Source organism: Felis catus, chromosome D1, assembly GCF_018350175.1.
Source record: "Felis catus isolate Fca126 chromosome D1, F.catus_Fca126_mat1.0, whole genome shotgun sequence".
NCBI classification, from domain to species: Eukaryota; Metazoa; Chordata; class Mammalia; order Carnivora; family Felidae; genus Felis; species Felis catus.
In genome coordinates, this window is record NC_058377.1 from 88,613,520 (window position 1) to 88,641,116 (window position 27,597).

The following is a 27,597-nucleotide window of genomic DNA, read 5'->3' on the forward strand; positions in this document are numbered from 1 at the left end:
TAGTTGGAATTTGTTTGAGCAATTGACTTTAGGCTTGGCTGACTTAGTCCAAACTGATTTTTGCCAAATCCAGCTTCCTCGAGTTGAAATACTGTCAAAACCCTGAAATGACAATGGCGGGGATAAAGCCTAACGGCAAATTTCCTGGTTTGGGTTCCCTTCAAATGCAATTCACAAATACAACAACACTAAGAACCCAACAATGGAAATTCTATACAAAGAGCATCGGGAAACGTCCAGAAATGGACAAGGAAATCTTTCACTTAGGAGGCGAGGGAGAAGATTAGCAGATGAACCATTCACTTCACTCCGGATTTAGGTATATCAAGGAATCTCTGAACTCAGGCTGGCTATCTCTTCTGCCCTGGGGGTAGCAAACAAATAGGAGGCTGAGGAGAGCCCCAACTGTGAAGGGTTTTTGTTTTGTTTTGCTTGACTATGAAGCCAGATGAGCAAGAGAACTAGTGCTTAAATCAAAGTCAAAGTCACGTGCTCTTGCTTGGGGGTAGATTCAAAAGAAAGATTCATCAAGAGAGGCTGTTAAGTGTTTATGTCTTTTTGTGTTCCTTATTATCCTGTGCTAAGGAGCCACCCAGAGCTTTTTGCAGTTGTTTGTCAATATGGTACAGAGAGGGGAGCCCAGGAGGCTCAGCTGTGCCGACAGCTCAGAGCCCGGAGCCTGCTTCCGATTCTGTGTCTCCCTCTCTCTCTGCCCCTCCCCTGCTCATGCTCTATCTCTCTCAAAAATAAATAAAACATTAAGAAAAAAATTTTTTAAATATGTAGGACAGAGAGCACAACAGCCTAGAGAAACAACAGGCAGTTTTCATGATCTCGACCAGGCATGATTTTACCTCCTTCCCCCACAGGACATTTGGTGAGGACTGGAGTCATTTTTGGTTGTCACATTGGATGAGGGTGGGGGTCCCCTGGAATCCAGGGGGAGAGGCCAGGGATGCTTCTCAACATCCTTCAGTGTACTGACAGCCCCCACTGGAAAGAGCCATGGCTCAAACTATCAACAGTGCGGAAGGTGAGAAACCCTAGCCTGGAGCACTGGTTTCAGACTTCAGTGCACATTAGAATCACCCAGAAGGCTGGTGGGTGATGCAATTTCTGATTTGGTGGCTCTGGAGTAGGGCCCAAGAATTCGCATTTCTACCAAATTCCCAGGGGAAACTGGTGCTGCACCCCCCACCCCCACCCCCACCCCCACCCCCCGCCCCAGAGCCACACTTTTAAGAACTGCTAGTTTGTGGCCTCCATTCCCTGGGTGGGAGAGTCAAGACAGCATGCCTCTCACGGAGGACTGGTGGGAAAATCAAGGAAGGGAGGCTCCATGCAGGCCTTTTTGGGGAACTTTCTGACCTCCCGGCAGGAATCCTCCCCTTGGGTCAGTGAACTTCATTCTAGTTCAGTCCAAACACTTACTGAACTGATCAAAACAACGACAACAACAACAACAACAACAACAACAACAACAACATGCCTGCAAGAACAAGAGCAGCCTGAACAGGGAAGGAAAATCAGCCATGGCTTGGGTCAAGGTTTTGACGTGTTCCATGGAAGGACTCACGGAGCAGATAACAATGTCCTCTGGAGGGGCAGCCAGACCAACAAAAGTTCAATTAGTCAAGTCTTGGCAAATAAAGACGACAAACAGTTCGGCGAGAATAAATTAAGGCCAGGCTTGGCTGTCATCCAGGGTCGATACTGTATCCCTGCCAGGCTTTGTGAAAGGGTGTCTTTGAAAGCTTCTGAAAAGGGTCCATTTCTCAAACAATTCTGGCTTTTGTTTATGGCCACTCTGCTCCTCTCTCTGCTCCTTCCTTCACTTACGGTGAAGGGCATGTCCATGAGCATTAGGCTTCTGCCCTCCCAGAGGTTTGCCAGCTCACTGTGTTTCTTCCCAGGATGATACAAGAAGTCCACTACCCACATCTGCTGTCACCTATGGAGGACACCCATGGATGGGATGTAAGGGATGGGACATTCCAAGAAATGAGCTTTCTAGTTTAAAGCCTCCATTTCCAGGAAAACAGAGAACAAACGCCGCTCGCACTTAAAGACATTGTTTCCATTTGGAAATGTGTTTTTAAGGGTTAGGAAATGAAATCATTTGGTGAACCTGGTGAACACCTTAAAACCCTGCAGAATGGGGTGCCTGGGTGGCTCAGTCAGTTAAGCGTCTGACTCTTGGTTTCAGCTCAGGTCATGATCTTGTGGTTTGTAATTTTAACCCCCTGTTGGGCTCTGAGCTGACAGCATGGAACCTGCTTGGGATTCTCTCTCTCTCTCTCTCTCTCTCTCTCTCTCTCTCTCTGCCCCTCCCCTACTTGTTCTCTCTCTCTCTTAAATAATAAATAAACTTTTAAAAAGAGAAAAAAAAACCCTCATAGAACAGAGTGTGGAGTTCATGTTCCTCAAGGTTACCTGTGTCCCCTAAGATGTGGCTGATGGCATTAATGATGCCATTATTATTTTAGTATTCCCATGTAGGGGCCAAGGGCAGTCTGCCCCCAAATGTCTCACTTTGGCATATGGATTATTATTTATTTATTTATTTATTTATTTATTTATTTTGAGAAGGAAAGAGAACATGTGCATGGGGCAGAGAGAGAGAGAGGGAGAGAGAGAGAATCCCAAGCAGATTCTGCACCATCAGCACAGAGCCCAACACAGGGCTCAGACTCACAGACCATAACCTGAGCTGAAATCAAGAGTCAGAGGCCACCCAGGCGCCTCGGCATAGGGATTATTTTAAATGAAAGTCACCTGAGAAACAGCCGGTGCAAGCGCACTCAGACCCTCCTGTGTCCCCGAGAAAGGAGGAAACAAATCACCCATGTGAAAACTAGCCTCTTTATACTGAGAAGCGAAAAGACATCTTTATCACCAGAGACAGGGACTTGAAAGCCCAGAAAGCTGTAGAAGCAATCCTTGTGCCTTTTTTCTAACTTACTACCTTAGCCCAAATTTCGCTTAGAATTCGTTACTAATTAAAGCTCCCAAACATCTATTTTCTTTATCCTGTCAATTCCTCACAAACGTACTGACTTTTTGTCTAAAAGATATCAAACCTGCCTGTCTCAATCATTTCTTCAGGTCTCGTTTTTATTATTGGGCTGCTGTGTGCACGTAACGGGACTTTGGGTTTTTCTCCTGTTAACCTGCCTCCTGCACATTTCATTTTTAGTCCACTTGGAAGACCCGGAGGGGTAGAGGAAGAATTTTTTTCCTCCCTTTCACCTGTTTTAGAGATGAGTAAATAGAGGCAAAGAAACATTAAGTCATAGAGCTAGAGACTGACTAGTGTCTCTGAAATGGGCATAGAGATTTTATTTCCTCTGTAGAGAAATGTGATCTGACTCTAGCCAGTCTTACAACTGTTGCTTTGCTGGGTGAACGGTCTGTAACCTGTGGAGGTCTCTGCACCAATGGCGCACTCTCGAGCAGATGGCTCTGCGTGATTTTATGTTTGACTGTAGTGATCTTCAAGGTCACTTCTCCCCTGCCAGTGTTCCCAAAGGGGCAACGGAGGCTCCAGGGATGCTACCCAAGGACGCACAGCGAGTGGTATAATAACACTAACAGACCATCGGTCCTGTGCTCTTTCCATCATACCCTTCAGCGTCGTATTATTGGCAGATTAGTGGCATGAACCGGGCGGAATGTCTGGACCCAGCGGGTTTGGGAATTTCCCCCAAATCACAGAATCTTAGCACCCAGAGAAATCTCACCTGGTTTCATCTCCTACCTTCTAGGAGGCTAGCATGAAAGCCGCAGTTACATCATAGGTGGGTTCTGGAGCCTGCAGTTAGAAGTATGAGCTCTGCACGATGCAGCATTGACTATCCACTTAGTAAACTGTTTTTGAGTCCCACTGTGAGCCAGGTACTGCCATGGATTACAGAGTCCACTAACATGGGACTTTCTAGGCAACAGTCCGACAAGAGCTCAAGATCAAACAGAGTTAAGTCGCCAGCTTTCAGAAAACTTCAAGGGAGCCATAGGAAAGGGAGTTGAAAGGAAATTGTAAGGGGTCTTGAAGGTCAGGCCAGGCAGGCTTGATTTTACTTGGGACACAAATACGGGGGCCACTACAACTTTCTAAGTGGCCTGTTGACATGGATGGAGTTTTGCTTTGGGAAAAGGAACTTGGCTTCATGGCCAGATTTGGGGGCTGACACCAGGTGGCATCATGACAGTTAGGAGAAAACTGTAGCCATCTAGACAAAAAACTAATGTGGTGGCCCAGAAATGTTACACTTAGGATGTATCGTATAGAATTGAAAGGCCCATAAAAAGGCTGTGCATAAATGTTCATAGTAGTTCTTTTCACAGTAGCTGAAATAGAAGCAACCCAAATAAATGCCCATGAATAGGGGAATGGATAAACAAGTTATGGTTTATTCATGCCATAAATGCTACTTGGCAATATTAAAAAATGAGCTACTGGTTAATGAAACAACATGGGGGAATCCCACAGACATTATCCAGAGTGAAAGAAGCCAGACACAACCGAGTACATACTGTATGTTTGCATTTATATAAACTTCTAGAACAGCCACACTAATCTAAGATCAAAAATCAGAGGGCACCTGGGTGGCTCAGTCGGTTTAGTGGCCGACTTCAGCTCAGGTCATGATCTCGCGGTCCGTGGGTTTGAGCCCCGCGTCGGGCTCTGTGCTGACAGCTCAGAGCCTGGAGCCTGTTTCGGATTCTGTGTCTCCCTCTCTCTGACCCTCCCCTGTTCATGCTTTGTCTCTCTCTGTCTCAAAAATAAATAAATGTTAAAAAAAAAAAATCAGAAGAATGGGTTGCTTGGGGGAAGGGAGAGATTGGTCAGGGACACAAAGAAAGAAAGAAAGATAAAAATGTTCTAGATCACGATAGAAATGTGGGTTACATGGATCTCTCCAGTTTTCAAACTGCACAGCAAAGATTTGTGCTGTGTAAATTTTGCACACGTTTTACCTTACGTAGACAATAGCTGTAAAAATACAGTAACAATAATTAAGCAGGGGAGGGAGGATGTCATACGGCTGATAATTGCAGAAACTGAGTGATAGGTACCCGGAAGTTCATTATTCTATTCTGTTTACTTTGTATATGTTTGAGATTTTCCATAATAAGATATTAAAACTAAATAATGAGCCTGGATCAGGGCAGTGGGAGGAGAAAAGCCAGAACAGTTGAAAGATACTGTAGGGTGAACTTGGAATCCCTAATCAGCTATTTGGATACAGGGAGCAGTTTTCAAAGGCCAATGTTGAAAGTGATGTAAGTTTTCGGGGGGCAGAGCCTTTAACGAAGTGGGAAGTGGGTTTCACAAGGAGTGGTAGGTTCGGGGTGAGAATGTACACATTCTGAAATGCTGGTAGAATGATTGGATGGAGATAAAGATAGAAAGACGTAAAGGGAGGAGAGCGATGTCCTCCCTTGAGTGTCCTGTAGATCGAGGGATGCCTCAGTTGCTGCAATAAGTTGTCCCACAGGGCTCTATGTCACTAAACTAACTGCAAATAGCAGATGCGTGACAGGTCCCCATAATTATCTATGATGGATGCTTAGCTGAGCCCTATATCCCAGTGAAGCTACAGCCTCGTGAGAGAGAAAGGTGAATGAACATAAATACAACAAAATGTTGAAAGGTAACGGTAAAGGTATGAAAATCATGCTATAGAGGCTCAGAGTAGGGTCTTTTTGGCCCAGCCTGGCTGAGAGATAGAGGACAGACCTAAAGCACTGTTATCCTGGAAGAAGACCTCTGAGCTCAGCTGGAAGCCGTGGCCAGCTGTTGTTTCTGGAGTTTGCAGACTTCCTGGATGCTTAGGAAATGCTAGGCTGAGAGGCTTATACTTCCAGATAACAGACCACTTGGGCAAGAAGTCATGCAATCATAGAAATCTGGAGGCGAAATGCACCCCGAATTAAATCCAAAGTATTTATCGGGGACTTGCTACATCAAAGACATTGTGCTAGGTACTATGGAGGTGTTCAAAAGGGAGATAAAATACAGTGCCTGACTTTAAGAGGCTCCCGTGGGGACAGAGAAACACCTGCTGTACCTGCTTTTCTACCCCCTCTTTAATGTATTGAATCCTGGCTACAAGGTGCTCGGAGGGGATAGAAGCCATTGCTCCTGAGTGTGAGACTAATGGAATACACTATAAAATTCAACCTGGGACACATGGCACCATTGACTTGCTCTTGTAGGAAGCCAATCTTGTCATCAATAAGGCCGTTTACATAATCACTGATTTGTGATTAAACACAGTTTTAAAATGCAATTAGTTATGGGCCAGAGCTACAGGAAGCCTTTGAATCATAATTGGCTGATTGTTTCCAGAAAATTAATCAAGAGAACAATAATATCCAGTTGGCTCCACAAGCCTCACCCCCAGCACACACCCTAATTCCTGCAGCTGCCCAAGGTTAAAGAGCCTCCTTGCTGAGTGGGCTTCTCCTCACGTCTCCAACCCTCAGTTTTTCAAAATATATATGGGATTATGTCACTCCCTGGCTCAGAATCCCTCAGAAGTTCTCCATTGTCCTTGGAACAACTTTTGGCATGCCCTGTGAAGCTCTTCCTGCTCCGGCTCCTGGAACCCTCATGGAACCTTGCTCACTGTGTTTTGGACCCTGACCTTTCAGATCATGGGATCTCAGTAATATATCCTGTTAGCAAACCTGTATTCGTTCACCTGTTGTTTTGCTCATTCGTTGATTCAGTCTGTGAATATATCATGTGACTTGATTCGATGTCAGCCCCAGTGCTAAACAGTGGGGATTTACGTGATAAACTGGGGAGTCAAGGAGCTATAATGCAGAGAGGAAGACAGGAGTCAAATTATCACACATCGACATGATTACGCGTTGCGAGCATACAAAAAGTTGGAGAAAGAACATTCCAGGCAAAGGAAACAGCCAGAGCAACAGTGCCAGGTTTGGGGAAGAGCCCAGCAGAGTGGAGGAACTGACTCTAGCAGCCTGATGAAGGAGAAGTAGGAACTGAATTAAGTGAGGGAAATAGCAAAGGACCAATCAGGCAGCGCCTTATAGGAAGAGGTAAGGCATTCGGATTTTCCCCAGGTGGCGACATTTCAAGTAGTGAGGAGTGGGGGGATGACACATCCATCTATGATGTTAAAGCGATGCGGGGGGCTACTGGGTGGAGAAGGAATCCAAAGCAAGCAAACCTGGGGTCTGGGGGGCTTGGGAGGAGGCTACTCCAGACAGCCAGACCAGCGGAGAGGTCAGTGAGCCTGGTTTGCCTGTAATTCTGGAGGGCTCCCTGGTGGCGGACTTGTGGTCCTAAACCTTAGAAAGTCCCAGGCAAACCTGGGGAGATTAGGCACCCCCTCCCACCCCACCAGGTAACCCACGATATCTCAAATGACAGAACACTAAGTGAAAGGATATGGATGGTCTGGAGATGGACGACGTTTGGTGATGGACTGGACAATTAGGGCTAAAGCAAAAGAAAAACTCTCAGGTTCTGGCTTTTGCAACCAGGTGGTAGAGCCTGCTATCAGACTGATTCCCACTTCTCCGTCTGCCTCAGGGTTTTCTGAGCAGAAAGCAAGAGGATCAAGAAGAACAGAGAGAAGCCACCATTTTCACTGGGTAGTAACTTCCAGGATTTTTAAGCCAGAGCCACGGTCAGTCAGGAGTTTACTTTGTGTCTTGTTTCTCCAGGCGATCAGAGCAGTTTATAAACCTGACGATGATCTTCACAAAGTCTCCGCCAATTCAGAGAGAGGCGAGAGGACAAACAAAAGGAGATCAAATGATCAGCGTTATCGCTGGTCAAGTCAGTGCCTCATCGTGCTCCTGGAATAACCGAAAGCAGATGAGAAGGCACCTCCTTGCAGAGAGCAGGTTCCTCCCTGAACAGAGAGCTTTGTGGTGCAGTGAGCGCAAACTTTGGGCTTCAGTCCCGCCTCAGTCACTTGCCAGCTGCGTGACCTTGGCCAAGTTACCTAAGCCCCTTCCTGTGAAAGGAGCACAATACCTACCCTGCAAGGTTGTGATGAAAATTCGAGATAAAGTGCGCATTTGCTGCTGTGTAACAGGCTTTCAGTGATGGTACCTGCCTTTACTCCTGTGCCTTACACCTCATCTGCACAAGGATGATCTCCATTATAACTGCCTCACAGGATTTCTGTGGGCATCAAATGAGATTATCTGTGCTCAGGGCTTAACGTGGCCACTGGCACACAGATGGAACTAGATCATTACTGACTACTTGCTAATATTAACAGCAGCAAAAGCTGCTGCTGGCTCTCCCCACTCTCCCGTTCACTTCCACTCGTGACAATAGGATGCCCGTGGGGATCGAGGGGACCCTCACCTTGCACAGAAATTCGGTTATGGAGGTAGCGTGTAAGGTGCAAATCACAGGTATGCAAAATTCCCCCTGAAAATACCTTTCGGTCCCCACAAAGTCCTGTGTACTTGTTTTTTTTTTATTTTTTTTTAACATTTATTTATTTTTGAGACAGAGAGAGAGCATGAACAGGGGAGGGTCAGAGAAAGAGAGAGACACAGAATCTGAAAACAGGCTCCAGGCTCTGAGCTGTCAGCACAGAGCCCGACGCGGGGCTCAAATCCACGGACCGCGAGATCACGACCTGAGCCGAAGTCGGCCGCTCAACCAACTGAGCCACCCAGGCGCTCCAGTTTTACACACAAATTAGTAGCTACGTATAAACGTATCGTGCATTCGGCAATTTATAGGACCTAGTGGAAGTTACAAACGCAAAATTTGCTTTCCCAGTGTCGCACAGGATTTTAATATTTTTGCCGAGCAGATGTAGTTGAATTCCTACGGGTTAAATCACATGTGGCGTGATTCCACTGTGGTCGTCAAGAGCGAGAGTTTCTTTGCAAAGCTTTTCTAACAAAGTTTAAGGGACAATCGCTGGAGTAAAGCTAAAGAGACGATAGTTCTAGGATTTCCTGATGACACTAGAGTCACAATCAAAGATGTAAATAAGCAAATCATTCAACTAACTAAACACAGAAAAACAGCTATATCCATCAGCATTTATTAAGCCACATGTATTGACTTCTACTAAATCAGCATATAATACATGGCAGACACTGTGCTTAATGCTTTTACTGTATTTGCGAGAAGCAGCCCAGCCCTATGTTTAATTGTCTTGAAATAATTGACTGGATTCCAATCCTGACTCCACTGTTTACTTGCTATGTGACCTTGAACCTATTCCTTCTGAACCTCAATCTTCTTGCCTACGGTATGGGAATAATAACAGTATTTGACTCTTTGGGTTAATATAACGGATCAGTAATAAATACAAAGCGCCTCGAATAAATAGGCACTCACATATTCTCTTTCTTTATCATTACTTCATCTCTACACAAAAACCATAAGGTAGAGACTATTTCTTTCACCATTTGACAGACAAAGGTTTAGGACAGGTTTATATAATAATGTTGAGTTAGTATTTATTATGAACCCAAGATATTCTTAGTGCTTCGCCTCGGTTCCCTCACTTAGTCCTTACAGCAACCTCATGATGTCGGTGCTGGATCAAGCCCACTTTTCAGGTGAAGACACCAAAGTTTGCAGGGACCACTGATGAAGTCAGAAGAATTCATTTGGAGAAAGGCCCACCTGAATTTCTGAACAAGCCAGAACCAGTGCTCATTCCATAAATAGCCCTTTTCGGTTTATCTCCATTCCGGGTCAGAAGAGATCATCTCCCTCGAAATTTGTTCTGTCTCCTTACCTCTGTGGTTCTTGGGGAACTGTTATGTGGTATGGGGAAATCAGTGGTTTCTTCATTCCCTCAGCAAGTTCACTGACAGCCTGCTGTGCTAGCTGATGGGGATGGTGCAATCGAAGCTCTGCTCCCTGTCTACACCTGCACTAAGCACATTAGGAGACTAAGAGAGAAGCAATTTCCCATATATAGCACTTACCCGCACTCGAGCTGCCTGCTGGGGGACAGTCCCCCCAGTAATCAGGAATCATAACTCAGCCCCCAAAACGTTGACCATGTGAGCTCTTCCTAACAGTTAATTGACCCAACTGGCTCTGATTAGTTCTCCGACCAGGAGAAGAGTGTCCAACCACGACAGGACATTTGCAACAAGGGAAAACACACCTAAGCAATGACGCGTTAGAACTTGTGGCAGAGGCATAATCATTTGATTTTTCTCTACTTCCGCAGAATGATTTTTTGATATCTTCAGGCTCAACTGGTTCACCTGACTTGTTCTGATTTATGTCTACACTTCAAGGTTATTGACTAACAAACAGGTCAAGGCAGCCGCACAAAGTTCTGGTCAACCCAGAGGTGTCAGGAAAATATCTGAGATTTTACGTAAGTGGTATTAGTATTTTCCCTGAATCTGTATGCTGTGATTGTTAGAACACCAAACCAGAAGCTCAGAGAGTTCAGCTGAAATCTCGTTTTGCCTTAAAAATTCACGTGACGCTACGTGGGCCTTTCACCACCAGCAGTTTTAAGTTTGGTCTTTTCTCATCAGAGTCGGTTTGCTGTTGGGTCCCTTTCAAGACTGATACTCTCTGTGATTCTCAGATTTGATTTCTAAGAATGTCCTGGTGCCCCAGACAACTCCCCCCCCCATATCTTCCCCAGTTTGATCAATATCAGTATTCATCTCGCAAGGATAAGACTAAGCACATTGAAAACCATTAGCATTTCCCCACAGATGAGGCCCCAAAGCATATAGGAGATAATTCAATTTGTTGCCACTGGATTCAGAAAAGGGACAAACTCTCAATTTCTGCCAAAGGAAACAAGAAATCTCTCCTCCTCAACTCTCTTTATCTCCTGCCAAATAAAACAGTCATTCCTCTTCCCAAACTTTAAACTCCAGGGTCAAGCCTGTTTGTGGTGAACATAGCAGTTTGTAAATTTGAATTTCAAGTGGGTTATTCGTGAGTCAGTAAAAGCAAAAGGATGAACCGAGTGTTCTGCTTCTAAATGACATTGATGACCTTGGTCCACGGGGGTCTTATGATCTGAACAATATAGAGTATAGCAATTAAATGAAATTCAGGTTGTAAGCATTAATCTCGTCATGTAAATATAGGTTTTTTTTTTTTAAAGATTAAAACAGTGACTGTTGGCTCTAAATAAATGTCAACAGAAAAACCATTAAAAATTATACCTGTGATGTCTTTTTTTTTTTTTTTTTTTTTTTTTTTGTCATGAGAAATATTAACTTGGGGTTAGGCAACAGTGTTATGTGACTGAAAGACCACAATATTCAAAACTTTGGTACCAGGCCAGCTCTGCAAAAAGCCGTGGTATGACCTCAGTTAAAATAGAATTTTGGGGGGCTTTCTTTGCCCTTTATTAATACGGAAATAAAAGATTTGGGCTGGAGAGTTTCCAAATTGGCTTTAAAAATCTAAGTTTTGATAACTCTATTTTAATTATAACTGATGCCTTCCTCACTGCCCTTTGCTGTCAGTAACTGTCACTTAAACTAATCCTGACCCCATCCCAGACATTGATTAAAATTCTTTTTTGCTAACTCATCCTTTGGTGTATACTATGAACAGGATAAATTTGGGACTTCAGGTCAGCTTAATATCGAAAGCCCTTCCTAATGACATTCTCTCAAGATCAGAGAACTTCTAAGAGCTCCTGGGAAGGGCACCTTTGTTTAAGTAATCATCCCTGCATTTATCTGCTCTCTTTCCCTAGCTGATAATGAAACTATACAGAGGAACTTCAGGCCCCTCCCGGCCCCTCCTCCCCCCCCCCACCCAAGGCTGCAAGGGAGAGGGACTGTCAGCCAAACAGAGATACAGAGAAAGCAGTGGACACATAGGAGATATTGATCTGCCCTGCAAAACTCAACGACAAGTTTTCCAATCGTAAGTGGGAACAACTTTCTACTCCTTTTTAATAAAGAACTATTGTTAGCTTTCCAACATGTCTTCAACCAGGAGCAGTTGGCCAGGTATTCAATGAAACAAATATAGTGGGTGTCTCTTAGAATGTATTTGTAATCTACAAGCTTTAAAAAAAACCTACGCGTAGAAGAATATTTCTCAGAAGCTGCTCTCAGAAGGAAACTGCCATATCTGTGGCAATATCTTTTAATATAACTTTTTTCCTAACGTTGTAACTCATGCTCACTATAGAAAAATTTTTAAATACAGAAAATCATGAAGAAGGAAAATTAAAATGACACGTACCCAGAATTGTGGGTTTGGTTTTTTTTTTCCGAGCAATTTGGTGTAAGTGCATGTACGTAGGTGTATTTGTTAAGTATGTTATATATTTGTAGTTAAGGTCATGCTGGAACTGTAGTTCTCAGTAATTCAGTAATGACATGTCTGTCCATATCCTTCAGAACATCCCATCAAGCAAGGCTTGTTGCTGCCACATTAGGGCTGAGAGTGTGGGGACCACTGTCCATGGGTGGCCATCCCTGCAGAACATCCTTGTGCCAGGTGCTTTGGTAATCTCACAGATTTCACTGCAACAGTGAAAGGGATTCTCCTTGCCACGATGTCACAATTTCCCATGCTTCCAGAACGGATGTAATGCTCCCTTGACCCCTTCGAAGACACATTCCCGTGTCTCCTTTTGCAAGTGCTTTCAAACCTTTTCTGAAATAGGTTCCTGACAACTTTGCAGGTACAACTTGGAAAAACTCTTGTTGGGTCACTAAGATTTTCCCAACCCTTCTGCTCAATGCGTATTCAAAATGACTTAGGACTATGTCATAGGAACCAGTGAAGAAACCTTAGAGACAAAAGCACTTGCCCGAGGATCACAGCAGGACGTCAGGGTTAGAATGCAAACTTCAGGGTAAGTTGCCAAGTCCCTTGCTCCATTCAACCTTTGGGAAACATCCTAAAGAGTTCTGCTCCCTTTCTTGTTTATGAAACGTTTGCATTTGACTATTTCATTACTTTCAGAAACATTTATTGAGAGCCTAATATGAGTACAGTATATGAAAAGTAGTTCGCATAGTCTAGAGCTTTGACATGTATAAGCTGGGTAGAACTGAATTCAAGCTTCGGTTGTAGTTCTTATTAATTCATTACCTTAGGCAAGAGAAGGTCTCTCTGTGCCCCGGTTGCTTCATCTATAAAAGGGGCACAGTCGGCTGGGTGGCGCAGTCGGCTAAGCGTCCGACTTCAGCCAGGTCACGATCTCGCGGTCCGTGAGTTCGAGCCCCGCGTCGGGCTCTGGGCTGATGGCTCAGAGCCTGGAGCCTGTTTCTGATTCTGTGTCTCCCTCTCTCTCTGCCCCTCCCCCATTCATGCTCTGTCTCTCTCTGTCCCAAAAATAAATAAACGTTGAAAAAAAAAATTTTTAAGGGGAATAGTAGCAGAATAGATCCTTCAGAGTTATTTGTTATTGTCATTATTTTTTATTATTATAACACATGCTAGACATCATGAATGGTACAAAAAAATGCCACCATCAATCCGGGGAAAGTAGACTCCCTACGAACCAAAAGAAATGAAATACCAAGTGAGCTGCTGTGTGCCGTATGCATTCAGAGAAGGGAGACAGTCTTTAAGGGCTAGGGTGATCCAAGTAAGTTTCATGGAGAAGAAAGGACTTCAGTTGTGTTATGGAAAAGAATGTCCTGTGAGCACAAAGATTCGGTTGAGAAAAGTGTGCTTGGACGACGTAAGAGTGGATATAGCAAGGAATAAGCTTGAAACCAGGCTGGGGAAGGATTAACTCTCCAACCGAGGAGTTTAGATTTCCATTCATTCATTCATCAAGGACTTATTGAGTAATTACTATGGTTATAGACATTGTTGCCTTGGTGATACATTTGAAAGCAAGGCATGGTCTGTCTCTATAATCTTGTGGAAATACACAAAGACCAACCAAATGGGAAAAGCAGAGGCTGTTTATTGGGAGCTGGCTATATAGCAAGGGAATCAGTCACATTTTGGCATAGCCTCAAAGGCAGGCGGAGGAGTGGAAAAGCTTCATAAGGGAAAGAAGGGAAGGCTTCAGGTGTGCCCTGACTGGGGGTTGTTGGCATGGGGAAGCTGTGGGCACATAATCTAGAAACAGGGCATCCTATGTGATTGGTTAGGGGTCCCTATCTGGCTTTCTCTGATTAGTCCCAACATGGAAGTAGGGTCACAAATTAGGGAGGCTGTCGGTAATTAATCAAGTCTTGGCCAGTTGGGGTCAATTGTCACAGAAGTTATTGTCTAGCTTCCTGGATTGTCATTGGAGATAGCAATCTGGCTTTCTGCAAGTCTGGCTTACAGCAGGCTGACTTCCTGGTTTGTTTATTGTAGATAAGGGGGTTGGTTTTCTGGGGGAGATTCCTGCCGCTTGTGAGCCAAAGTTCTATTTTTACATATGGTCTGGCCAGTGTCCGTTTGTACACTCAGTGTCAGCGAAGCAGAGAAATAGACTAGAGGAGATTGTGGAGACGGGAGCAAAACAAAAGAGATGAGAGCATTAAAGGGTGATGAGAGTGGGGTTAGGGGAAGCCTACTTGACATGAAGTAGTCAGGAAAGGCGTCTCTGGAGAGGGTGACGGCTCTGCAGAGATCTTAAAAATAAGAAAGGGCAAGCCTTTTGAGTAGTAGACAGAAGGGCATTCCAGGCAAAAGAGCAGAGACAATACTCTGGTCTAGAAAAAGCATGGGATGTTCAAAGACTCGAAAAAAGGTCAGCGCAAGTAGACAAGAGTAAGTACGGGAGAGGGCCTGAGAGGAGTTTGGAGAAGCAGACAAAATTCAGCTGGGACAGAACTGTGAATGCCATAGCAAAGAACAGATTCTGTGGGTGTAGGGAGCTTAAACGAGAGAAAATTCAGGAACCTGTTGCCAACGGTCGGGTGAAGGATGACGGTGCAGTGGTCTGGATTAAGGCAGTGGGAAACAGAGATGAAGAGAAATGGTCAGTTTCTGGAGATGTCCCGAAGATACAACAAACAGGACTTGATGATGGCCTGCATATGGATACGATGAGGGGTGGGGATAGAGGGAGGAAGCAGAATTCCAATGATCGTGGCATTTACTGAACTGGGGACACCTGATTCAGAGGAAAATACGTTTTGGGGGGAAATCCTGATCACAAAGTTACTGGGCAGTTCCGCTGAAAAACAAATCAACAACAAAAAATGGAATCGTTTGACATTGTGTGGTCCAAAGACCTGGTCTGCTGGCTGCACGTGAGGTATCCCTTATCATCATACACATATAAAATCCATTTTACACGGGTATATGAGTCTATTTCTGGACCCTCTAACCTGTTCTTTTTTTCCGTATACCTATCGTCGACCCGGAACCCATTGTTTTAATTACTATAGCTTGACAGTAAGCCTTGAAATTCAGTAATGTGGGTCTTCCGATTTTGTTCTTCTCTTTAAAATTGTTTCTGCAATTCCATGTCCTTTGCTACTTCGTATACAATTTAGAATCACATTTGTCTTTTTATATAAAAATAGCCTGCTGAGATTCTGATTGGGATTACGTTGAGTCTCACAGATCAACTTAGAGAGAATTGATAGTGTGATAAAAATTGAGTGTTCCAATTCACAAACATGATAAGTCTCTGCATTTACTTAAGATCTTATTTAATTTCTTTCAGAAATGTTTCATAATTTGCAGCATACAAATCTCGCACATATTTTGTTCAGTAGAGCTCCAAGCATCTCATGTTTGTTGATGTTACCATAAGTAGGATTGTGCTCCCATTTCAATTTTTAGTTGTTCTTTGCTGGTACTTAAAAATAAAATTGAGTTTTGTTTTGTTTTGTTTTTTTAATTTTTTTTAAGGTTTATTTACTTTTGAGAGAGAGAGAGAGACAGACAGAGCACAAGCGAGGGAGGGTCAGAGAGAGAGAGAGAGAGGGAGACACAGAATCAGAAGCAAGCTTCAGGCTCCGGGCTGTCAGCACTGAGCCTGACGTGGGTCTCAAAATCATGGACTGCGAGATCATGACCTGAGCTGAAGTCGGACGCTTAACCGACTGAGCCACTCACCAGGTGCCCCTAAAATTGAGTTTTATATATGGATCTTGTATCTTATGACCTTATAAAACTCACTTGTCCGTTTTGCTGGCTTTTGGTTAGATTCCTCAGGATTCTCTACATCCACAATCATGTTGTCCGCAAAAAAAGATAGTTTTCTTTCTTTCCACTCAGTATGCATTTTATATTTTTTTATGGCCTTATTTCACTGTGTCAGACGTCTAGTAAAATGTTAAGTAAAAAAAGTGAGTGTGAACATCCTTGCCTCAGTTCTATATCTATTAAAAATCTTGAATTATTTATGAAAATCCAACCCCTCCCCCACCCCCGCCAAAACTCCATGCTCAGATGGTTTTCCTGGTGAAACCTACCTAACATTTAAGGAGGAAATGAAACCAATGTTACACAAACCCTTAGTCATTGGACATTAACCATTATATATGGGACTATCTGTAGGTTCTTCGTAGCTGAAGAAGTTTCCTTCTGTGCTGAGACTTGAAAAAATAATTTTATTACATTATTTTTCTACATCTATTGAGATGATTGTATGGTTTCTTATTTTTAGCTTGTTAATTGATTACTCGATTCAAAAAAAAGACTGTTGAGCTAAACTTGCACACCTGGGATAAATCTGACTTGGTAATAATGTGTTATCTTTTTACATATTCTGGATTTGACTTGCTAAAATTTTGTTGAGGATTTTTGTGTTCCATTGATCTGTAATATTCTTATAATTTTTTTTCCTGGTTTTGGTTATCAGGGTAATTCTGGCCTTCAGAAATGACTTCAGCCGTGTTCTTTCTTCTTCTATTTTCTGAAAACATTCATAAAAAATTGGCTTAATTTCTTCCTTAAATGTTTAGGAGATTTTTACCAACAAAACCATCTGAGCTTGGAGTTTCTTTGGGAAAGGTTTTAACAATGAACTCAGATTCTTTTTGATATATCCCTATGTAGATTGTGTGTTTCTTCTTTTTTTTTAACGTTTTTAAAATGTTTATTTATTTCTGAGACAGAGAGAGACAGAGCGTGAGTGGGGGAGGGGCAGAGAGAGAGGGAGACACGGAATCCAAAGCAGGCTTCAGGCTCCGAGCTGTCAGCACAGAGCCTGACGCAGGGCTCGAACTCACAAACTGTGAAATCATGTCCTGAGCCAAAGCAGGATGCTTAATCTACTGAGCCACCCAGGTGCCCTGATTGTGTGTTTTTTCTTAAGTAATCTATGGTAGTTTGTATCTTTTGAGGAATTTTTCCATTTTATCCAACATAGAGAAAATCAACAAACTCAAAAGTTGTTTGATTGAAAAGGTGAACAAAATTGACGTACCTCTATCTACAATGATCAAGAAAAGATGAGAAAAGACTCCAATTATTCAAGTCAAGAATGAAAGAGGAGATCCAGAATAGCCAGGACAATCTTGAAAAAGAATGCACACTGACAAATTTTCAAGCTTACTGGAAACTACAGTAATCAAGCCCATGTGGTAATGGCATAAGGATAGACACATAAACCAATGGAATAGAATTGAGGGTCCAGAAATAGAACTTCACGTTTATGGTCAGTTGATTTTCAACAAGGGTGAAGGCAATTCAATTAAGAAAGAATAGTCTTTTCAACAAGTAGTCCTGGAGCAACTAGATATCCACTTGCCAAAAATTGAAAACTCAATAGTCCAAATGGATCCTTACCTTTTACTTTACACAAAAGTCAATTCAAAGTGGATCATAGACCTAAATATAAAAAGCCTAAACTACAGACCTTGAAAAGTATAAAACTCTTAAATAGAAGAGTAAATCTTCATGAACTTGGGTTACATGATAGTTTCTTAAAAGTGACACCAAAAAGTACAAGCAACAGCAACAACAAAATAGATAAATTGGATTTCATCACAACTAAAACTTTTGTGCTGCACAGGACGCTGCCAAGAAACTGAAAAGACAATCCATGGAAGAAGAGAAAATATTTATAAAACATACAACTGATGAGGGACATGTATCTGAATATATAAAGAACTCCTACAACTCAGCAGTAAAAAGACAAATAACCCAATTAAGAAATGGACTAAGGATTTGAATAGACATTTCTCTAAAGAAGACATGCAAATGGCCAATAAACACCTGAAGAGATGCTCAATATCATTAGTCAGTAGGGAAGTTCAAATCCAAACTGCAATGAGATGCCTTGTACCTCCACTAGGATAGCCATAATCAAAGAGACTAATAGTAATCGATGTTGGAGGGAATGTAGAGATATTGGAATCCACATACACTGCTGATGGGAATGTAAAATGATGCAACCACTGTGGGAAAGAGTTTGGGAGTTCCTCAATAGGTTAAACATAGAGTTACCATGTGACTACCATATGATACTTGTAGGTGCATACCCAAGAGAATTGAAAACATATGTCCAAACAAAAACTTGTACACAAATGCTCATATCAGCATTTTTTTCATAGCCCAAAGTGGAAACAACCCAAATGTCCATCAGCCAATGAATGGATAAACAAAATATGGTATATCCATATACTGGAATATGGTTCAACAATAAAAAGGAATCAAGTACTGATGTATGCTACAACTTAGATGAACCTTGAAAACGTCATGTTAAAGTGAAGGAGACAGTCACAAAAGACTACATTTTGTATGATTCTATTTATATGAAATATCCAGAAAAAGCAAACTATAGAGGCATAAAATAGAGTAGTGGTTGCCAGGGTCTGGAAGGGGGAGGATTTCCAGGGTAGAGATGGGACTGACTACTAATGGGTATGGGGTTTCTTTTGATGCAAATGTTCTAAAGTTAAATTGCAGTCATGGTTACACAGCTCTTTAAATATACTAAAAACCACTACACCCTAAATGGGTAAATTATACTAATAGTGTGTGAATTATATCTCAATAAAGTAGTTTAAAAAATCATTTTTGACTCCTTTCTTTCTTTCTTTCACAGTCCATGTCCAGCATATAAGGAAATCCTATAGGATCATGTACCTTCAAAATATAACCTGAATCCAACTACGTCTTCCACATTTCTTGCCTGGTCTAAGCCACATTGTCTCTCAGGCACTTCTGAAGTAGCCCCTAAGAGATTTCTTTTCTTTATCCTTGTCCTCCTACAATCTGAACACAATTGGCAGTGTGATCCTTTTAAATCTAGGTCTGATCATGACCCTCCTCTGCTCAAAGCCATGCAATGATTACCAAAATCCAGCAGGGGAAAAACTATAGGTCAAATTGACCAAGTACTTCGGGAGGCACCTGGCTGGCTCAGTCAGTAGAGCACGCAACTCTCAATCGTGGGGTTGTGAGTTCAAGCCCCAAGTTGGGAGTAAAGGTTACTTAAAAAATAATAATGACAAATTGACCCAGTGCTTCAACACATAAACTAGAAAAGAAAGAAAGGGATGAGGAGAACCCTCAGACTAAAAGCGACTTATGAGAAACATTAGGATTAAACTCTCGCGATCAGGGACGAGATGCAAACATAGAGAAACCTGGCAAAGTAATCAACAGAAAAGTCAGGAGAGTGGTTACATTCAGGCAGAGGCAAGAAACACCGATTGGGACAGAATCCATGGAAGGGCTTCTGAGGAGACTGGCAAATGTCCTTCTTGACTTGGAAGGAGGTTGAAAGAGTAAAGACCTCATAATTTGAAAAAAAAAAAACCCCGTATATTTGTTTTGTGTGGGACGCTGTGTCTTTTATTTTAAAATAAAAGTGTATTTGTGTTTAGAAACACAAACTCCGTCATGGTTCCCCATATCCGTCGGTGAAAAGCCAATCTGAAAACAGTTCACAAGGCTGTACGGGACGTGGCCCATGGCTGCCTCTTTAATTGTTCCTCAGTTCCACCTTGCTCCTCGATGCCTGCCTTCCCTCACAATGCTCCAACCAGCATCATCCCCTTGCCTTTTATTGAACATTCCAGGCATGTTGCTCGAGCTCTTCTCTCGCTAGAACATCCCTCTGGATGTTCTAATCCCCTCAACCACGTCAAGTCTTTGCTCAGATCTCATGTTCTCAATGAGGAGTATTTGGTCACCGATTTCATGCAGCCGTCTGCCTCCCTAGCTTAACCCTTTACTTTTACTGTTCTCCACAACCCATATCACCTTCTATTACAAGATAGGCTTCACCTATTTACTGTGCCCAGTGTTATGGTCTGGGATCCCAGCCTCCCCCACCCCCCGAATGGAAGCTCCATGAGAGCTTTACTCACTGGTGCATCTTATGCAATAAGGTAAGGCTGAGGTCAAGACCTGAGTCACTTGACTGGTTAAGGTACACTGAGCCACTTCTAGATTCACACAGCTTATTACTTACAAAGTGCAAAGGAGAATAAGCCAAAGGGGCCAGCTCCCCATGACCCTTGTCCCCATAGGCCAAAGAGGATGGATGGATATAATATGAGTTATGGGATGCCCTGTTGCTGAGGACCCGATTCTAGACTGCAGCCAAGTGGTTTTATATTCTGCAGCTCTATTCTGTGAAGGGTATGGCTGGAAGCCCTACATGTCATCAGAACCCAGGAGGCGATAAGAAATGATCTCGCGATAGCCTCCCATAGGGGATAGAAAGGTGAGGGGAGATGGCCTCAGAGCAGCTCTTTGAAAGCCTCCTGTGCTCTTGCATTCCTGTAGAACATTCTGGCCACAAGGCATTCTGTCAAGACCCAGATAAGCTGCACTGGAGCACGTACCTGCGTGGCCTATGTGGATCCGTGCAAAGCTGCCTAGGTACCAGGAAGAGCTTTTTCCCTGCAAGCAGACCCTCAGGAAGTATCCATGGAACGAATACGTGAGTAGCTGAAACCCACCCAGTTGGATTGACATATGAGGAGAGAGAACAGGAGATGTGAATACATCTTCTTTTTTGTAAATTCTTCCGTTTTGAAGAAACAGTGTGGTTCATAGTGGCGATCATGCGCTCTGGAGTTAGACAGCCCAAGTTCTAAATGCAGCGTGGCCGCAGAGCAGCTGGACAAGCCCGGGCAAATAGGTGTTGTATAAGAAATTGCTCCGATCTTTATTAACTCATATTTTATAGTGGAAAAGATGTTACATTTGAAAAGATTCCTGGGTGCATTTGCCTTCTTTCCACCCCCACCCTCTACCCGAAAGCTTGCCATGGCTCCCCATATCCCTCAATGAAAATGCTTGGTTTTGCCTCGCATTGGAAATTTGACTGTCATTATGTTCGATAAGTTGTAGAGATACTAGGACCACCTCACAGAAGAGGGAGAAGAGAAAAGAAAAAAACATCCATATCCAAGAAGCTCAGCAGAGCTTGCTGGGGCATTTTAATATAATTTCATCTAGTACTCCCCCTCATATATATAATAATTCTTGAGCGTCTAATACATGTGCGGTTATTATCTCCCTTTTAAAATGAAGAAACAGTAACACAGGGTTAGTAGCTTGCCCATAATCACACCTAGTCGGAGCTGGAATTCGAACCTGTGTGATCAGCTTCCAGTATATGTCACGCATTTAACCACTATCATAACAAACAATTTTGCATTCTTGCATGGAGGCTGTCTCAGTCTATTCAGGTTGCTATAACAAAACACAACAGACAGGATGGTTTCTAAACAGTAGAAATTTATTGCCCACAGTTCTGAAGGCTGGAAGTGCAAGAGCAGGGCACCAGCACAGTTGGGTTCTGGTGAACCCTCTTTTGGGTCGTGGACTGCCGACTTCTCATTGTATCCTCACATGGCCGAAGGGGAGAGCTAGCTCTGTGGGGTCTCTTCTATAAAAGCACAAATCCCATTCATGAGGGCTCCCCCCTCATGACCGAAGCACCTCCCCAAGGTGCCACCTCCTGATAACTATCACGTTGGGGTTAGGATTTCAACCTATGAATCTGGAGCGGGGATATTCTCGGATGAGTCATGGAGAGGAGGTGACCACAGGTAGACCCGAGAGCTGGATCTGAGCAGAGGCCTCTTACCCCGTTCCCTGTACCTGGAATGTATGTTCTGTACAATATTCCCACACTAGGAGCTGTTTCAAGGCCACAGCCTTGATAGTAACATGTTATTGAGCCTATCTGAACTCTGTGCAAGACTGAATCCCATTATGGCTTCTACATACAATGTTAGGATTCCGGCAGGAAGGGGCAGAGATCTACTCATCTTGTAGCCACTCAAGCCAAGTCTTATATGTAAGTTCCCTTGCATATGAAACCTGCCACCTATCAATTTGGAGTGGTCTGCCTCTTTCTTTGGTCTCTCCCTGCCCTTTGTGTACAGGAGCCAGTTTCGAATTTCACCCAGGAAACCCCTGGGGTTGGAAAGCAACACACACAAACATTCATACTATAGCAAAGGCAAAAATACTTTTCATGTAGAAACATGGTCAAAAGTATGAATTTTTAAAAAAATTTTTTTTAGTGTTTATTTATTTTTGAGAGACAGAGAGAAACAGCATAAGGGGGAGAGGGCAGAGAGAGAGAGAGAGGGAGACCCAGAATATGAAGCAGGCTCCAGGCTCCGAGCTGTCAGCCCAGAGCCCGACGTGGGGCTCGAACTCACAGACCGCGAGATCATGACCTGAGCCGAAGTCGGACGCTCAACCGACTGAGCCACCCAGGCGCCCCCAAAAGTATGAATTTTAATGTCCATCAAGTGGCTATACGTTGGGTTCCCCAATCATTTCCCCTACTTTGGGTTATTTACGTTGTTTCATATTTTCAGTGTTCTAAATAAGGTGAGATAAATATCTTTGTACACGAAGTCTCCTCTGTGGTTAGGATTATTTCCCAGAAGTGCAGATATTAAGTCAAAGCTAAGAACATGTACTTGGCTCTGGATCCTATCACCCAGTGGTTTTCCAAATGGGTCCACTCGCTGTCAGTAGCCAGCAGCTTCCTGACTCAGCCTGGATGTTCTGATTCGCAGGGGGCTGGGTGGATCCCAGGAAGCTCTATTTTTACCAACTTTTTTTTTTTTTTTTTTTTTTAACTAACTCTCCTGATAATTCTACCGCTGGCCAATTGTGGGAATGTTTGACCTATCCAGTACCTTCCTTTTCCAAGCAAACATTTTGGACTTTATAGGCGTTAACTCTTTTCCACTGCCTTCGAAAACAAATCCACAGTAGTATACCTCCAATTAAATAGAAGTAGTTGCGAACACTAACTCATTCAGCAAATTCACTAAATGCACGTGGGTGCTGATTTAGGTGCTGGACACACAGGGATGTACAAGACAAAGTCCCCGCTTGAGTGGGGCTTACATTAGGGTATGGCTTGGCGGATACTATCCAAGAAAACAAATAAGTGACAAAGGTGATTTCAGAGAGTGAAATATGCCGTGAAAAGGACCAAAATGGAATAATGTGATAGAGACCAGTGCGGGGACACGGGGAAGGGAAGGAAACCCCCTGGATGAGCAGATTGAAGCAGACAGTCTTGGTCTGTAGTTCCAGCCCTGTTACCCAGCCAGGTGACTTTGAACGAATCGCTTTTACATGCCTGGCCTCAATTTCCAGGGTTGAAATAAACACGTAAGATCATTCCTACTTCTAACATTTTCGTATCATTTTTTGGATGTAATGTTCTCTACAGAGCTCCTCCTTCAACAAGTATTTCTTGAATGCCTACTGTGTGCCAGTACTCTACTGGGTGTTGATGAATCAGACACAGACACCCAGTATCCTCTGTGGAGCCGACAGGCTGGGAGAGGTGGCTGATAATAAACAAAGAATTGTGATGGGGCGCCTGGGTGGCGCAGTCGGTTAAGCGTCCGACTTCAGCCAGGTCATGATCTCGCAGTCCGTGAGTTCGAGCCCCGCGTCAGGCTCTGGGCTGATGGCTCAGAGCCTGGAGCCTGTTTCCGATTCTGTGTCTCCCTCTCTCTCTGCCCCTCCCCCATTCATGCTCTGTCTCTCTCTGTCCCAAAAATAAATAAACGTTGAAAATAAACAAAGAATTGTGCTAGGAACTACTTCATAGCTATTGTAAGAACTACTACTGGGAAGAAATCACAGGGAACACAGCTTGACTGGAGATCGTGGAAAGGCTTCCCCAAAGAAGGGCCATTTCGGCTGCGGTGTTTGGCGAGGATCCCAACTATTGAAAGCAAATCAAAACCCTCCTAGGCCGTGTCCTGTGAACTTTGCCTCTGGGAACCCTGGTCATCTTTGCTGTCAGCTAGTTCTGGTTTGGCAAAGCCAGACATTGTTTCTAGAATCAAATGTCATCGGGAGGCACATCCTATGGCCTGAGGTCAAGATACGCCAGAGTGAAGGAGGCATCTGGCGACACATCGAGCACCTCGTTCTCTTTCTCTGCCCCCACCTAGGGCTGTGGGAGAGAAGGCCGGTGGCTGAGACTCCTGGGGCCGGACTTGGACTATCCCTCCCCGTTTCCAGTTTTGAGGGTTATGTCAGGAATGAGTCTCTTCAGTAAGAGGCAAAGAAAAGCATTTCAAATTGCTCTGGTCACTTTGGAAAGTGATTACTCCAGCTTCTCTATCCACCCCCCTCTCCCCACCCAACGGTCACACAAAGACGCAGAAACCAGGTCTATTACTGGGCAAGAGTTCTTAGGATCTCGAGCCTCATGTCCTGTCTGCTTTAGCAGCAGGAGCCAGAGAGTGACCACACTGCTTTCTTCCTCTTTGGAGGATTCTGTACAAATTCTCACTCTGCATGGGATCACCCACGCCCTGGCCGGGCCCAGGGTGTTAGCATCCTTAGAAGCACAGCAGAGGGAGAAGAAACCCTTTCTTAGGGGGCTGAAAAAAGGACAACGGGGGCTCTGTCTCCAGGGCCTGCGCCAGTGAATCAAGGAAAGACCACGGCCCATGTGAGGGGTCCCCTGTTCTCCAATCAGTTCTCTAATCAGGGTGCTGAAGTCATTTTATGAAATCCGTCATTATGAAATATTGTGCTAACTCTGAATAAGAGCCCATAGCCCCACATCCTTCCCCCACCCCTAGCAAGGCCACGTGGTGCAGTGGTCCAGTGAACAGATTCTGATGCCAGAGTGCTTGAGTTCCAATATTAAACCTTGTGACTTCAGGCAAATCATACTGTAAGCTTGGCTTTCTACATCTTTATATAGAACTGATAAAAGCACATGTATCATGGGTTGTCTTTTTGAAATTGAGATATAATTGACAGATAACATTATATTAGTTTCAGGGATATCTGTCATTAGCCTTTTTTTTTTTTTTTAATTCTTGAGATAGAGCATGAGCAGTGGCAGGGTAAGGGGGTGGGGAGAGAGAGAGAATCTTAAGCAGGCTCCACACTCAACCCGGAGCCTGACACAAGCTGGGATCGTGACTAGAGCTGAAATCAAGAGTCGGATGCTCAACCTACTCAGCCACATGGCCACCCCAACTTATCAGTAGCTTTTTATTTTTATTTTTTAAAATTAAAATCCAAGTTAGTTAACATATAGTGTAATAATGATTTCAGGAATAGAATTTAGTGATTCATCACTTACATAGAACACCCAGTGCTCATCCCCACAAGGGCCTCCTTAATGCCCGTCACCCATTTACCCCATCCGCCCACCCAACACCCCTCCAGCAACCCTCAGTTTGTGCTCTATATTTAAGAGTCTCTTATGGTTTGTCTCCCTCTCTGTTTTGATCTTCTTTTTGCTTCCCTTCCCCTATGTTCATCTGTTTTGTTTCTTAAATTCCAATCATGAGTGAAATCGTATGATATTTGTCTTTCTTTGAATGACTTATTTCGCTTAGCATAACACACTCTAGTTCCATCCACGTAGTTGCAAATGGCAAGATTTCATTGTTTTTGATCGCCGAGTAATATTCCATTGTGTATCTATACCACATCTTCTTTATCCATTCATCAGTTGATGTGCATTTGGGCTCTTTCCATAATTTGGCTATCGCTGATAGTATCATTAGCTTTTAAATTAAAAAAAAAAAAACGAGCTGATGTAGATAATGGGCATAGCACAGGGTCTGAGCTCAATCACTGATGTCACGTCCTCAGGAATCTAGATTTCTAGATGTTGCTGCTGCCTGCTGAGGGATGGTCTAGTCACTAGCTACTGAGCACATAGCAAAAGCTGCAGGTGAGAAGCAGAAGATCTGTTACCCATTTTCTCTGTGACCTTGGCCAAGTCACTACATCTGAAGACCGAAGGCCTGAAAATGAAAGAAAATGGACTCTAAGATCCTAATCAGCACTTTATTATTTTCAGGAGGGCTCGTATGGGTCCCTGGAAGGAAGGTAAAAGCTCCAAATTACTGGTGTGCTCTTCAGGACTTCCTTTTCTCTCCTGGAATCTTCCAACCACAGCACCCCCAGCCCAAGTTGTCCCGGATGCTCCTGGTGGAGGGAGAGCACTTGCTCATGGCAGGGTTCCACCTGCTGAACAATGGTGTGTGAGCCACTCTGGAGGTCACCTGTCCCGGCTTTCTCTCTTTACAGATGAGGAAACCAAGGTCCAAAGATGTGAAGGGCTCCACCCACCATCACACAGCCGTGCGTCCCGGAGCCGGGACTGGAACCTGCTTTCTCAGACTCTGTCTGCCACACCCACCGCTTTTTCTCTTCTACCCGGTAAGCAGTCGAGCGCAAGGTAGGAGTGACGCTTGGACTCCTAACATGAGGAGCGTCGCCTGGAACCGACTGACCTGAGCAAACGTAGTTGCTCCTTTGAGACCAAAACACAAAACGTTGGGAGACCTGTCTTGCTTCCTGTTCCAGCCCAAGCTGGCTGTGTGTTTTGAGTAAACTACCCAAATGCTCTGTGCCTTTTCTCCACCTCAGCCCCAGGTACCCCGAAAGCTGGACTCCGGCCCTAATCCCCTACCATAAATCATTACACGAAAAGCCCCAAGGGGAGAAAGCCTTGTTTTAAATGCGAAGCCGCTCAGAGGGATTGTTCAGCCCCCGACTTCTACTGAGGGACTCTGTTTGAAGCTTTCTGCCCAGTTCCCAGTTTTGTGCTCGGCTTTGGAGTTTTCTCTTGCAGGGAGTGAACAAAGCCCATTTAGAAACCCAAACCTACCCACCAGCCATTCCCTGGGGTCTAGGCCCAGCTCCTGGATCTATCTGGGCGGCCGAGAGAGGAAAGTGCCTGCCGCCAGATTCAATGGGCCCATTATGCTCGGCTAATTCCACAGCAGAACACTGTGTCTTTGAGGGCCTGGCAGTAACTCGTCCTACCTGTTCAGAGTCAGTACGTCCTGTTTGCTGGAGGGATGAGGGAAAGCAGCACACATCACATCTCAGCGTCGTAAATGCCATTTCGAGTTAATTATTACCACGTACAGTAGTACTGTAGTCAAACTCTGCGCACACCAAGTGTCCTTCCCAGGCAGGCTGGCGGGCAGCGCATAAGGGGGTCATTGTGTGCGCTGGGCGCGGGAGGGAGAGGCGCCTGGGGAAGCCAAGTGTGGTCTCATAGCTCACACCCTCGGGAGGGGGGAGGCTGGGACACTGGGCGCGTGTTTTCTCATTTTATAAGGCAGTCTGTTGACCTTCACTGTTGACATGGGGGTACTGGTACCGAAGGTGAAATCCATGCCGTTGGACAAAATACCCTGTCGCTGTAACCTGACGTTACAGAACAGCGGCCGGATCCCACCCAGGAACCGTTCCCATCGCTGGCCGGAACCGGTTCTTTT

At 44.1% G+C, this 27,597-nt stretch overlaps 2 long non-coding RNA genes across 3 annotated transcripts in view; both read left to right on the forward strand.

The window, feature by feature from the left end:
- LOC123380565 overlaps nucleotides 1–10,342 on the forward strand; it is a 29,248-nt gene extending 18,906 nt beyond the window's left edge. The window contains exon 5 of the long non-coding RNA XR_006586507.1: nucleotides 10,203–10,342. This is a non-coding gene — a long non-coding RNA (uncharacterized LOC123380565). The remainder of the gene's footprint in view (nucleotides 1–10,202) is intronic.
- A 1,081-nt stretch (nucleotides 10,343–11,423) lies between these two features.
- LOC123380566 lies at nucleotides 11,424–27,143 on the forward strand. Of its 2 annotated transcripts, none has more exons than XR_006586509.1 (3): nucleotides 11,424–11,884; nucleotides 20,621–20,777; nucleotides 26,396–27,143. It is a non-coding gene; the product is annotated as an uncharacterized LOC123380566 (long non-coding RNA). The 2 variants fall into 2 exon arrangements; XR_006586508.1 differs by lacking the exon at nucleotides 11,424–11,884 and adding an exon at nucleotides 12,584–12,827.
- The last annotated feature ends 454 nt before the right edge of the window (nucleotides 27,144–27,597 follow it).